The sequence below is a fragment of the Macaca nemestrina genome, chromosome 1, assembly GCF_043159975.1.
Source record: "Macaca nemestrina isolate mMacNem1 chromosome 1, mMacNem.hap1, whole genome shotgun sequence".
Taxonomy (NCBI): Eukaryota; Metazoa; Chordata; class Mammalia; order Primates; family Cercopithecidae; genus Macaca; species Macaca nemestrina.
The window spans coordinates 200,962,965-200,975,716 of record NC_092125.1 but is presented as its reverse complement, the minus strand read 5'-3'; the positions used below and the strand labels follow the sequence as shown (position 1 = coordinate 200,975,716).

Genomic DNA, 12,752 nt, shown 5'->3' with positions numbered 1-12,752 from the left:
GTTGACAAGGCTGCCTCCGAAATCCCTCCCTTGCAGTCCTCCCAGCCGTTCCCACCGCCTTTGCCACTCATCCGGAGGCAGCCTTCCTCGGACCACTGCCCCTGCCTCTCACTGGGCTTCCAGCAGACACAGCGGGGGATGGGAGGGTTTCAATAGATTCTGCGCCGCGAGCTTCCCAGCCACCTTTCTCATACGTACAGCTCATGGTGTGTCGCCCTGCCTTAAACCCCACGCTGGCTCCCCGTGCCCGATGAGAGAGCATTTAGAGCCTTCATAACCAAGACTCACCTTCACCCTCACCAGTCCCACTGCCTCCTTGCACGGGAGACCCTATCCCTCTGGACCCCTGGCCCTTCCAGGGATAGCCATCACTTGTATATTTGTGACTGCTCTTGCTGTAGGATCCCCTTTCCCCGTTTGTGAGCCTAGCGAATTCCTAGACCCTACTTAATTATAATAAAGCAACAGAGGGTAGAAACTGGCACAAAAATGGCGCTTAGCAAAGGTCACAAAGATGAAAGCCTGCCGGAGTCAAGCAGGAGACAGAAATACGCTGGTGCATCAGGGGCATAAGAAAAACCTGTCTTATGGCATGAAGTACAGTATTTAGAAAGAAAAAACAAAGGAAAAACCTGTCGAAAGGACAGATCTTCATTTAGGCCAATATGCTCCTTGGGAGAAATATGGTTCTTGTGATGCCAGATTTTCTGAATTTATAAGACAAGTCACAAATCTGGACTTTTATGTGTAATCCATCAATTTTTAAATGTTGATTTGACTTTTTAAAAACACCCCTGTGAGCCAGATGCATGTCATAAACCCTCAGCACATGACCTCCACCCTTAGAGAAGAAGATGGCTTTCGTTAGGAAAATACTTTGGAAAACTAGGGTAAAGGTGTGGTCTTGAATGTCTGTGAGGCAGCTGTTCTGGGGGCAACAAAGAAGCAGCCAGGCACGGTGGCTCACGCCTGTAATCCCAGCACTTTGGGAGGCCGAGGCGGGCGGATCACGAGGTCAGGAGTTTGACACCAGCCTGGCCAACATAGTGAAACCCAATCTCTACTAAAAATACAAAAATTAACCAGGTGTGGTGGCACGCACCTGTAGTCCCAGCTACTTGGGAGGCTGAGAGAGGAGAATCGCTTGAACCCGGGAGGCAGAGGTTGCAGTGAGTCAAGACCATGCCATCGCACTCCAGCCTGGGTGACAGAGTGAGACTCCATCTCAAAAAAAAAAAAAAAGGAAGATAACTTATATTTGGATCTGTTCCCCAATGGCTCTGGATGTTTTAAACAAGAGGTCATACATACACTGAGAAGCTACTGAGGGCTCAGAGATTCTACCAGAATCTGGAGGACTGGATTTGGGACATGGGCAGGACCCGAGGGCTCTGGGGAGGGGTGGGCAGCAGGAAGCCAGAGAGGGCCAGAATGACAGCAAATGTTTCCTCCTATCCTTGTGGGGACTACATGAAGGCCAAAGAGGAGCCCTGTAAAGCTTTCACTTGATGATGGTGGTGATGGGGAGATAGGAGAGAAAACCAACCCCTCAACCCTGAGGCTTCACACAATGGGATAATGCCTGGAAGAGAAATTTGAAAGGTCCTTAGGAAGAGAGAGTGGAATGAATAGCCAAAGGCAAATGTACTTTAGCAGGAGACAAGAGATGGCTTGTGGCTGAGGCTGGGCACTATGGAGGAAAGTAGAAAAGGCTGTTTTGGAAACCAAGAGTTGTTTTTGTTTTTGTTCATCCTGAGGTTTATAGCTATGATGTGAATGTCTCTGCCTCCTATCCCTGGAAATATTCAAGAAAGATCTTCTATATTCATGGAGGCTGCCCTGACTGGGGTGTTGGTGGAAACAGCTGAAGGGGCTAACTTTTACATCTGTTTTGCTACAGTGCTGACCAAAGATAGTACAGGCTGAAGTAGGAATTGGAGCAGGAGAAACAAAGTCTCCCAGGAATTTGCAGTAATCCTGGAAAGGGGTTTTGTAATGGGTGCTTGGGTCCATCCTTTGAAGGTTTCAAGGGGTCAGAAGGCCCCTGGCTGACATCCAGGTTACATTAATAAAAGACCAGCTACTATTAACTGAGTACAAACAGTCCCCACCTTTTGATTTCTTGAATTTACAATGGTGTGAAAGCAATATGCATTCAGTAGAAACCATACTTTTTTTTTTTTGAGACAGAGTCTTGCTTTGTCGCCCAGGCTGGAGTGCAGCGTCACAATCTCAGCTCACTGCAACCTCCGCCTCCCGGGTTCAAGCAATTCTCCTGCCTCAGCCTCCCAAGTAGCTGGGACTACAGGTGGGCGCCACCACGCCTGGCTAATTTTTGTATTTTTAGTAGAGATGGGGTTTCACCATAGGCCAGGCTGGTCTCGAACTCCTGACTTCAAGATCCGCACGCCTTGGCTTCCCAAAGTGCTGGGATTATAGGCGTGAGCCACCGCGCCTGGCCTAGAAACCATACTTTTAGTACCCAACCAACCATTCTGTTTTTCACTTTCAGTGCAGTTTTCAATATATTACACGAGATATTCAACACATTACTTAAAAATAGGCTTTGTGTTATATAATTTTGCCAGACTGAAGGCTAGTGCAAGTGTTCTGAGCATGTTTAAGAAAGGCTAAGCTGAGCTATGATGTTCAGTAGGTTAGGTTTATCAAATGCGTTTTCTGCTTACAATATTTTCAACATATGATGGGTTTATTGAGACACAAATTGAGAAGTGGCCAGGCGCAGTGGCTCACACCTGTAATCCCAGCACTTTGGGAGGCAGAGGTGGGTGGATCACTTGAGGTCAGGAGTTTGACACCAGCCTGGCCAACATGGCGAAACCCCATGTCTACTAAAAATACAAAAATTAGCTGGGCATGGTGGTGGGCACCTGTAATTCCAGCTGCTTGGGAGGCTGAGGCAGGAGAATCACTTGAACCTCCAGAAGGCAGAGGTTGCAGTGAGCCAAAATCGTACCACTGCACTCCAGCCTGGGCAATAGAGTGAGACTCTGTCTCAGAAAAGAAAAAAAAAAAGTTGTATACACTTGCTTGTGCAACACACTGTGTTAAATGCTACATACATTTTATCTGTTACCCTCACAGTTTTTATTTATTTATTTTTTTGAGACAGAGTCTCGCTCTGTTGCCCAGGCTGGAGTGCAGTGGCTCAATCTCAGCTCACTGCAACCTCCGCCTCCTGCATTCAAGTGATTCTTCCGTCTCAGCCTCCCAAGCAGCTGGGATTACAGGCACCCGCCATCATGTCCAGCTCATTTTTGTATTTTTGTAGAGACAGGGTTTCACCATGTTGCCAGGCTGGTCTTGAACTCCTAACCTCAGGTGATCTGCCTGCCTCGGCCTCCCAAAGTGCTGGGATTACAGGTGTGAGTCACCTCACCCGGCCCCCCACAGTGACTTATGAGGGAAGTACTATTATTATAACTCACATTTGGCAAATGAAATTAAGGCCAAGAGAGGTGAAGTGACTTACCCAAGGCCAGAGATAGCAAACAGTGGATTGGATCTGCTCTCCAGACGACTGCCCTCAGCAGAAATTGTCATCTTGTTTGGTGTTTCTGCCCACTCAATGACAGCACTTACCATCTTACCACGAAGAGATATAGACGATGTTTTGATTTGGTTGTCTGTCCTCTCCACTACCATATAAGGGGACAGGAGCTGCTAATTGCAAATGCCCAGAATACCAGTGGGTGCTGCATACATGTGAAATAAATCCCTTTAGGAAAGCTAATAGAGGTACCCTCGAGTCTCAGATCTTTGTGCCCTTGGGCAAGTCATTCTGGGTCTCAGTTCCCTTATCTGTGAAATGGGGATTATAATATACATCTCACAGGGTTATTGCGATATTTAAATGAGACCAGGCCATGGAATTTCTATAAATTGCCATACAAATGGCAACTGTTGCTGCTTCTATAAAGATGACGAGGATGATGAGGACTGCGGAAGGAGCAGGGAAGGAAACCAGGATCTAGAAATCCCAGAACTGTATCAGCTCAGACAGGAAATTCTCAGAAGACATAGCCGGTTTGCAGTGTTCCCAAAACTACCATATCTTCATTCATCTTCATTGATGGAACACCTATGTACCAGTGCTTGATCTCATTTCATGCAAAACTCTGCAAAGCAGACACTCAAATTATCCTCATTTTACAAGTGAGAAATATAAAGTTAGAGAGATGATATGACTTCCCCAAGGGAACACAGCTAGAAAGTGGCAGAGGCAGGATTTGAACTCCGATCTGTGTGATTCTAAATCCTTGTTCTTTCCGTTTTCTACTCCAGTTTTTTCAGTCTTCTCTTCATTCTTCAGAACATTTATCAAGCATCAATTAAGTGAGAGGCCTTTTGCAGGGGCCAAGAGATACAAGCCCCAGACTCTGGTTTCTGGTTTAGCTGGCGAGGTAGATAACTCAATGGATATTTACATTTCAGCATGGTAAACTCTCTCTGTTGCGGGCAGGGTAGTGCGGGTGATAGAGGAGTGGGCCATTGTTTTAGACTTGCTTTTCTCCTTGGTCTACAAGACCCCTGAGGCACATCTCACACTTTCCAAATGGCTCCCTTCACAAGTTCCCCTCACCCCTCCTGTTTGGGGGTGGAGGCGGGTGATGTAGTGGGGAACAGAGCAATCAACAATTTGGTCCAAAAGAGGCCTGGTGCGGTGGCTCATGCCTCTAATCCCAGCACTTTGGGAGGCCTTGCGGGGATGACTGCTTGAGGCCAGGAGTTTGAGACCAGCCTGGGCAACACAGTAAGACCCCATCTCTGCAAAAAAGTAAAAAAAGCTAACTGAGCGTGGTAACAGGCGCCTGTAGTCCTAGCTACTTTAGAGGCTAGGTGGAAGGATCACTTGAGCCCAGGAATTCAAGGTTGCAGTGAGCAGTGATTGCACCACCACACTCCAGCCTGGGAGACAGAGTAAGACCCTGACTCGAAAACAAAACAAAAAAACATAATTGCCTCTAAAATAAATCTCTTTCAACTAGCCCTCTTCTCTCTTCTGTCTTCTCTCTCTCTCTCTCTCTCTCTCTCACACACACACACACACACACAAACACACACTCTGGGGGTGATGGGATTAATACTGGTAGAACTGGTTTCTCCATCCTTCAGCATACCTGGATGTAGTGGTCCTTGCCTCTGCCCCAAAGCCAGAATGACAGGAAACTTGCATTTAACATCTTGTTACATATGCATTAAAAAGAAATCCAGGAGAGTTAACCCAGCTGTTAACAGTGATTATCTCTAGGTGATGAAGATATATGTAATCTCTATTTTCTTATTTTTACTTATTAGCTTAAGTTTTTTTCTGCCATGAATTTATTAAGTTTTTTAATAAGTAAAAATAAACACATAAAATTATTCTCTATTTTAATAATTATTTGTGGTCCCACAGATGGAGGTATTTCTATTAAATACTAAGAAGAAGGCTGGGTGCAATGGCTCACGCCTATAATCCCAGCACTTTTGAAGGCCAAGGTGGGCGGATCACTTTAGGTCAGGAGTGGGCAAGATGGTGAAACCCTGTCTCTACTAAAAATACAAAAATTAGCCTTTTCCTTTTGCGGGTGGTGGCGAAGGCGGAAAGAAAGCCATGAAGGCCTCGGGCACACAACGAGAGTACAAGGTGGTGGGTCGCTGCCTGCCTACCCCCAAATGCCAACCACCACCCCTCTACCGCATGCAAATCTTTGCGCCTAATCATGTAGTCGCCAAGTTCCACTTCTGGTACTTCCTATCTCAGTTAAAGAAGATGAAGAAGTCTTCAGGGGAGACTGTCAACTGTGGGCAGGTGTTTGAGAAGTACCCACTGTGGGTGAAGAACTTCGGCATCTGGCTGCGCTATGACTCCCGGAGCAGCACCCACAACATGTACTGGGAATACCGGGACCTAACCACCATGGGCGCTGTCACCAGTGCTGCCGAGACTTGGGTGCCCGGTACCGCGCCCGGGCCCACTTCATCCAGATCATGAAGGTGCAGATCACGGCCAGTAAGTGCCAGTGGCCGGCTATCAAGCAACTCCACGACTCCAAGATCAAGTTCCTGCTGCCCCACTGGATGCTGTGCCATCAGCAGAAGCCATGCTTCACCAGGAGACCCAACACCTTCTTCTAGGTACAGGGCGCTCTCCCGGGTGTGCCTTAAATAAACTCAGGAACACCCCAGTGGGGGGGGGGAAATTAGCCAGGCATGGTGGTAGGTGCCTGTAATTCCAGCTACTAGGGAGGCTGAAGCAGAAGGATTGCTTGAACCCAAGAGGTGGAGGTTGCAGTGAGCCGAGATCGCACCACTGTACTCCACCTTGGGTGACAGAGGGAGACTCTGTCTCAAAAAAAAAAAAAAAAAAAGAAATACTCTCAGCAGGTGTTTGTCCTGGGCACTGGCAGCACACAGAGAAGAAGTGAGAGCTCATCCAGGATTAAAAACAAGAGTCACCATTCCTGAAGGATTTCTCTGAGCCCAATTCCTTGTTCCTTCATAGTCATTGATATGCATATCTCAGTTAATCCTCAAAATCAGTTTAGGAGAAAAATTATATCACAGCTGAGGAAACCAAAGATCGTGAGACTCAGAGAGGTTCCATTATTTGCCCAGGGACACACAGCTAGAAAGTGACGGAGGCAGGATTTGAATCCAGATCTGAGTGACTTCATAGTTTGTAAATTTTTAACCTCTGAACTTTGCCCTTCCAGTTGCAAGATGCTGATGCATTCTTGTATTTCCAGCTCTTCACACACAGGCACTCATCGATATTAGCACTGCCTAAAGAAGTCAGTGAGGTAAAGATCATTGTCTCATTTTCCAGATTAGAAAATTAAGGCCCGAGAGGGGACCTGCTCAGTGTGGTCAGCTGAGAAGTAGTGGCATTCCTTCTAGAATCCAGGTCTCCTTTCTTGCCTTGGGCAGCCCTCCTCCTTCCGCTACTTTCTGCCAACTGCTGAGGCTTCCTTCTCGAAACAAATGACTCAAGGTAAATCACTGGTTGGACTTCCCCTTTCTCAAAACACAGGAAGTCTGTGTTGTTTGCAATCCCTGTGGGTGAACAGTTTCAGCTCAGTTATGAAGTAGGCTGGGCCACATAGAGGACTGGGTCCTGCTGGGGCAGGGCTCCAGGCTACTGGGGCTAGCACAGCTGCATTTTTCCTTCCTGAGGGTCATGTCAGTGTGTCTGTCAAGTCAGGTTTGATGTCTTACCCCAAAGAGCCGCTGTACTATTATGAAATTTAGAAAAATGAGCCCAAGAGGGAGGGGCCTCTCAATAATTAATAATGACGACTACTATTATTTCATGTTTATGGCACATTAATCTTCCAACCAGGCACTGTGCTAAGTGGCTGACACGTGAACCCATTTGAGCCCCGTAACAGCCCTAGTGATAAGGTTCTATAGCTTTGGAGCCAAATAACACTAGCTACAAATCACAGAAATGCCACTTTCCAGCTGTGACAACAGGGACATTATTTACATTCAGTGAATAAATACTTTTGAGTGCTTACTATGTGCCACGTTTCAGTGAACAGAACAAAGATCCCAGCTCTCTTGTGATGTTTACATTCTACAAGGTAAAGCAAATTGTAAACATAATAAATAAATAAATTATAAATAAGTATAAATACATTGTGTTAGAAACTGGTAAGGGGGGCCAGGCACGGTGGCTCAAGCCTGTAATCCCAGCACTTTGGGAGGCCGAGACGGGCAGATCACAAGGTCAGGAGATCGAGACCATCCTGGCTAACACAGTGAAACCCCATCTCTACTAAAAAATACAAAAAAAACCTAGCTGGGTGAGGTGGCGGGGGCACCTGTAGTCCCAGCTACTAGGGAGGCTGAGGCAGGAGAATGGCGTAAAACCGGGAGGCGGAGCTTGCAGCAGTGAGCTGAGATCCGGCCACTGCACTCCAGCCTGGGCGACAGAACGAGAAAAAAAAGAAAGTGGTAAGGGAAAGATACAGTAGAGCAGGGAGGAGACAGGGAGTGCTGATGCAGCATCAGTGCAGGCAAGAGGCAGGATGAGTTGTTAAATAGTGGTGTCAAGGAAGGTCTTGCTGAGAAGGTGCTATGCATACAAAACTTTAAGGAGGTGAGGTTAGCCATGCAGGTAACTGGGGAAACCCTTATTAAGCAGAAGGAACAGCCAAAGCAAACGCCCTAAGTGTGCTTGCTGGTTTCAAAGAGTAGCCAGTGCTGGGTGCAGTGGCTCACGCCTGTAATCCCAGCACTGTGGGAGGCTGAAGCGGGCGGATCACAAAGTCAGGAGTTCATGACCATCCTGGCCAACATGGTGAAACCCATCTCTACTAAAAATACAAAAATTAGCTGGGCATGGTGGCGCGCCCCTGTAGTCCCAGCTACTCGGGAGGCTGAGGCAGGAAAATCACTTGAACCCGGGAGGCGGAGGCTGCAGAAAGCGGAGATCGTGTCACTGCACTCCACCCTGGCGATAGAGCAAGACTTTGCCTCGAAGACAACAACAACAACAAACAAACAAACAACAAAAAAAGAGCAGCCAGGAGGCTAGTATGGCTGAACAGTGGCCAGGGAGAGAGTCCTCCCTACCCACAATGTTGCCCCAGTCATTCTTTCTTATACCTTGTTCTGTGCTTCCTTCCTTGCTCTTCTAATAATTTCCAAGTATTTAATTTACTTGAGTGTTTGCTTATTTCTTGTTCATTTCCTCCACTAGCCCTAAGTTCCTTAAAGTCAGAGAACACGTTAGTTTTACTTGGTGTTGACCACAGAGCCTGGGACATAGAAAACACTTAAAGTTGAATTAATGAGTAAACCATCCATCCATCCATCCATCCGTCCATCCATCCATCCATCCGTCTAGTCACAGTTATGACAGAATCTTCCCATAATGTAGAATACTATTTCTCAGGGTAGCACTGGTTACCCTGAGAGTTCTAGTTCAGGACATTAGCAACACAGTTAAACTGCAATGGGTTCCAGTTCTGGTTCTACTGTTTACTAGTTGTGTGATCTCAGGCAAGTTAAGAAAAACCTCTCTGTGCATCATATCTATCAACTGGCAAAACAGTAGTATCATTGTCTAAAGGAGGGTTGTAAGCAGTATAAACAGCACCAGCGGTATAGTGCTTATGTATGTGTTTTCTCTATGCAGTCTAGCCATGAGCGTGAGGAGACCACTTCCTTCCTCCTGTACCAGATCCTAAAAGGGCAGAGAGAAGGGCAAGGGGTGCTATGGTGAGGCTACAGAACATCCCTAATGTGTGCTGCCACATCTGTGCTGTGTGTTGGCAACTGGGATTGGCCCTAGGGTCTTCACTGAAGTGACATTCTGGGGATACTGTTCTTGCTGTGTAGCCCCTGCAGCCTGATCCTCTGGCCTTTTTCTGCTAGACAACCTTTAGTGGAATCTTATTGCTTGCAATTGAGAAAGTTAAATGATACAGATATTAATACTGAATACCTATTTCTTTTTCTTTTTTTCTTTTTGAGATGCAGTCGGGCTCTGTCACCCAGGTTGGAGTGCAATGGCATGATCTCAGCTCACTGCAACCTCCACCTCCCAAGTTCAAGCGATTCTCCTGCCTCAGCCTCCCAAGTAGCTGGGATTACACAGGCACCTGCCATCATGCCTGACTAATTTTTGTATTTTTAGTAGAGACGGGGTTTCACCGTCTTGGCCAGGCTGGTCAGATCCTGACTTCAGGTTATACGCCTGCCTCAGCCTCCCAAAGTGCTGAGATTGCAAGTGTGAGCCACCACGCGTGGCCCTGAATACCTATTTCTATGCCTGATACCTTACATTTTATTTTATTTTATTTTATTTTTTTGAGATGGAGTCTTGCTCTGTCACCCAGGCTGGAGTGCAGTGGCGCGATCTTGGCTCACTGCAAGCTCCGCCTCCCGGGTTCACGCTCTTCTCCTGCCTCAGCCTCCTGTGCAGCTGGGACTACAGGTGCCCGCCACCACACCTGGCTAATTTTTTGTAGTTTTAGTAGAGACGGGGTTTCACCGTATTAGCCAGGATGGTCTCATCTCCTGACCTCGTGATCCGCCTGCCTCAGCCTCCCAAAGTGTTGGGATTACAGGCGTGAGCCACTGAGCCGGGCCTCCATTCATTATTTCATTAACTCTTTTTTTTTTTTTTTTTTTTTTTTTTTTGAGACGGAGTCTCACGCTGTTGCCCAGGCTGGAGTGCAGTGGCGCGATCTCGGCTCACTGCAAGCTCCGCCTCCCGGGTTCCCGCCATTCTCCTGCCTCAGCCTCCTGAGTAGCTGGGACTACAGGCGCCCGCCACCGCGCCCGGCTAATTTTTTGTATTTTTAGTAGAGACGGGGTTTCACTGTGGTCTCGATCTCCTGACCTTGTGATCCGCCCGCCTCGGCCTCCCAAAGTGCTGGGATTACAGGCTTGAGCCACCGCGCCCGGCCATTTCATTAACTCTTTACACAGACCTGAGAGGCAGACATTAACCCCATTTTACAGATGAAGGAACCAGCTCAGAGAGGTGGAGTAACTTGATCAAGGTCATGTAGCCAATGACTGGCAGAACCAGGGTTCAGGCCCAGGGTGACTCCTAAATTGCTCTCTCAATGTGATTAAAGGCCCCGCAGGATTTTCTCCTCCAGCACTTGCTGTCAGTGATGACAAAGCACAGCTCAGTTCAGCCGGAAGCGAGGAAATCATGTGAATCTGGTCCCTAAGCAAGAAAGAGAAATGGGTCGGGGCAGACTGGGAGAGTTCTAGAACCTGGAGGGGAACATAGGCCTTGCCTAGGTAAGTGCTTCAACATGAGGAGTCCTGTCCCTACTGCCCCTAAGACCAGAGACATTTTCTCTGTGAGGTCTGAGCCCAGCTATCGTGGAATGGCCTGATTCTCATGAAAATGTGGAGATAGAAAACATCTGGGGGGGCTGTGGTTGCCAGGCAACAACCAGCCATTCACTCTCTTGCCAGAATCAAGGAGGCTGTCTGATGCTGACAGAGATAGCTGGATCTGAGGCCTGGAGACCTAGATTTTGGTTCTGATTTGCTGTGTGGTCTTGGGCAAGTCCCTGCCTTTCTCTGAGCCTTCATTTCCCATCTTTTATGTAAAGAGCAGTCAGACTTACAAGTGACAAGATGAACAGGCACCAGGTGGTCAGAATTAGAGTGATAGTATGGCACAGGCAGAGGACGGGGGCAGGTCATGGGTGAGGGAAGACTCAGTTCTCCTTTCCATCCTGCCCTAGGCTATCCTGACTCTGGTTACTAGCTAGGGGCAAGGGACATTTCCTTTCCCACCCTGAGCTAATTCAGGCCACCCAGACTCCATCCCAGGCTCAACCTTGCAGCTCAGAGTCTAGGAATTGTCTTCACACCCACAAATTAGCAGAGCCACCACCTACTCGGCCAACTTTTCCCCATGGGGAGTTTCCTCAGTTCCTGCTGAAGTGAAGCCACCCAGCTTTGGGTGTTTCCCTGGACACCCATCAGAGGACCTTCTGACAGTTTGCAGGGATTGCACTGATGGTAAACCCTGAGGGTGGTGTGTTTCGCAGCAATCAGAAGAGTTAACATTTTCTGTTTCACATCCATTACAAAATATGACAGCAGCTGTCATTTGCTGGGCCTGGCACAGCCTCAAATGCTTTATGTCTGTAATCTCATTTAATCCTCATATAATTCAGGGGGATAGGAATGAAGGTCCTATTGTACAGATGAGGAAATGGAGCCTCAGAGAGGAGAAGTGATTTGCCCAAGGTCCCAGTAAATGGTGCAGACAAGACTCCCACTCAGGGCCACAGCCTGGGGTTTAACCACTACAGGTCACTGCTTCCTCACAGTCCCACCAGACAGCATCAGAGCTGGAAGGGTTTCCACCTGCTCCCAACTTTACAGATGGATAAATCAAGGCCCAGAGGGAAAAAGTGACTGGCCCAAGGTCATGTAACAAGTTAATGCTAGAGCAGATTCTAGGACCACTCTGCTCAAAGGCTCACCACACTATTCCAGAAAACAAAAAGTACCCCAGGCAGAAGCAGCGGATAAATCAGAAATCTTATTTTAAGAAATCCATAGCATTTCCTAGGAAGTCAAACAGTGCAGGAGGTTCACAAGACAAGGATCTCACAGAGGTTCTTGAGGTTAGGGCAGAGTCCCAGCATTCCTCTAGGCAGTAAGGGGCCTGTGGGTGTCACTCTTTTGGTCCTACAGATGAAGCTGCAACTGCAGCTACTGGCGGAGGTGATATGTATGTCCAGAATGTCCTCAACTGCCTCACCTAGCTAATGACTACCTGTCTTCAAGTGTTAGTTCGAGGTCACTTCCTCTAGGAAGGCCTCTGTGAACCCCTATAGATTCTCATGGCCCTCGCTCTTTTCCATAAGAGCACTGACCTCGGTTTGCCCTGTGGACTCATATCAGAGGCACATTTAACTAACACCAGCTTTACAACTTATCCTCCAACCACTGACCTCCAAAGATGCCACCCCAGAATTTGGTATTATCCTCACAAAACCAAACTCATCTTTTAGCATGCGCTAAGCTGATAGATGCTGAATATAGTAACAAATTGGAGTCACCCCTGCAGATACCAGCAGCACTCCTGAATTCTCTGCTCAACCTCAATGCATCCCTAGAGATGGGGTCATTTTCTTAAAGGCAGAGAGGCTTCAATGTCCAGGTATCTCAAGACAGCCTTTCCTTTAGTTACTTATTTTAGCATACAAAAGAATTTGAAGATGGAAGAGGGGACAACCAGCCCAGGAATGCAGCCC

At 47.5% G+C, this 12,752-nt stretch overlaps 1 pseudogene; it reads left to right on the top strand.

The window, feature by feature from the left end:
• Nucleotides 1-5,617: 5,617 nt before the first annotated feature.
• Nucleotides 5,618-6,141, top strand: LOC105494660 (large ribosomal subunit protein eL20 pseudogene; annotated as a pseudogene).
• The last annotated feature ends 6,611 nt before the right edge of the window (nucleotides 6,142-12,752 follow it).